Source organism: Nanorana parkeri, unplaced genomic scaffold, assembly GCF_000935625.1.
Source record: "Nanorana parkeri isolate BGI_ZX_2015 unplaced genomic scaffold, ASM93562v1 scaffold2406, whole genome shotgun sequence".
In the NCBI taxonomy this organism is placed as follows: domain Eukaryota; kingdom Metazoa; phylum Chordata; class Amphibia; order Anura; family Dicroglossidae; genus Nanorana; species Nanorana parkeri.
The window spans coordinates 58,614-59,929 of NW_017308674.1; the positions used below are offsets into that span (position 1 = coordinate 58,614).

The window sequence follows — 1,316 nt, forward strand, 5'->3', positions numbered from 1 at the left end:
ATAAAAAAAAAAAAAAAAGCGTGAGGTTCCCCCCCAATTCATAGCGGACCCTTTAGGTCTGGTAGGAATGTTAGGAGAATGACAATTCAAACGCAAAAAAAATAAACGTTATCTTTTACTCTACCCGGCCCTGGATTAGAACCAGCGACCTTGACAATGGCAAACCTGTACGCTAACCACTACACCAGGCCTCAAAATTTCCGCTCGCCCCCTCGCAATTGGCGAGTGAAAATTGCGTGGGGGCGAGTGGAATGTCATCGAGGAGGTGTGTCGGCGGTGGGACCAGAGACGGGACACTCCCACCGCTACAATTGCTCGCTTCTGTTCTCTCTTCTCCTTCGGCCGCTGCAGAGAGAACAGAACTGTAATGTATAATGACTGATGTAGTCATTGACAGCTCAGGGCAGCCAGTGCTTTTAGACCCCGTGACACTGCCCGAGAAAAGAAGGGTGACGTCACCGAGAAAGGCGGTCCGCAATAGATAGAATGCGCCAGGACAGTGTTGCTGAGCTAGGTAGGTCACTTCCTGTATACAGGACATGTTGTTGTGACCTCACTTCCTGGAGACAGGACGCGTCGCCATAGAGAGTGCACAGACGGGCATCCTGGAGAAATGGAGGCGGACGGTCTGCTGCTAGGGATGGAGATGGTGTCCAGTGATGTATCGAAAGTGCAAACTTATCGAGTTGTGGGACCGCATGACTTCCGGTTTCCTCAGAACTACGAGCACGAGCGCCATCCACGGCATTGCCCTATACACATAGACCACAGCAATAAAGTAATAAGGATGACAGTAAGGCAGCACGTTCTTTATCTCAGGTGCCCCACTCAAGCGGCGGCCATATTGAGTGGGGCACCAGAGATAAAGAACGTGCTGGCTTACTGTCATCCTACATCATTGTATTACTTATTGCTGTGGTCTATGTGTATAGGACAATGCCGTGGATGGCGCTCGTGCACAACATGTTTTGTGTGCAAACCTCGTAGTTCTGAGGAAACCGGAAGTCATGCGGTTCCACAACTCGATAAGTTCGTACTTTCGATCGATCACCGGCTCTGGTGTGGGACTGAGCCCGGAACAGAGCACTGCCCTACGGACATTCCTCCTGCTCATCTGCCGGAATGCAAAGTTGTCTGGGGGAAGATCCTTGGAGTCCGGGGGGACTATATCTGCCGGGGCACTGAGGAGGAGGATGCGAGAAACTGCGGGGAGGAAGACTTTCTATAGGTGAGGGGCCCCTATAGATTATATATATCCCCCCCCCCATATACACACCCCACACTGTAAGTTCGCGGGGGGGGGGAAGATATTCTAC

General features: G+C 51.5%; 1 protein-coding gene across 1 annotated transcript in view; it reads right to left on the reverse strand.

The window, feature by feature from the left end:
- The window catches only part of LOC108801613 (mediator of RNA polymerase II transcription subunit 12-like), a 22,199-nt gene that overhangs the window by 17,534 nt on the left and 3,349 nt on the right, over positions 1-1,316 (reverse strand). The gene's annotated exons all lie outside the window — the stretch shown is intronic.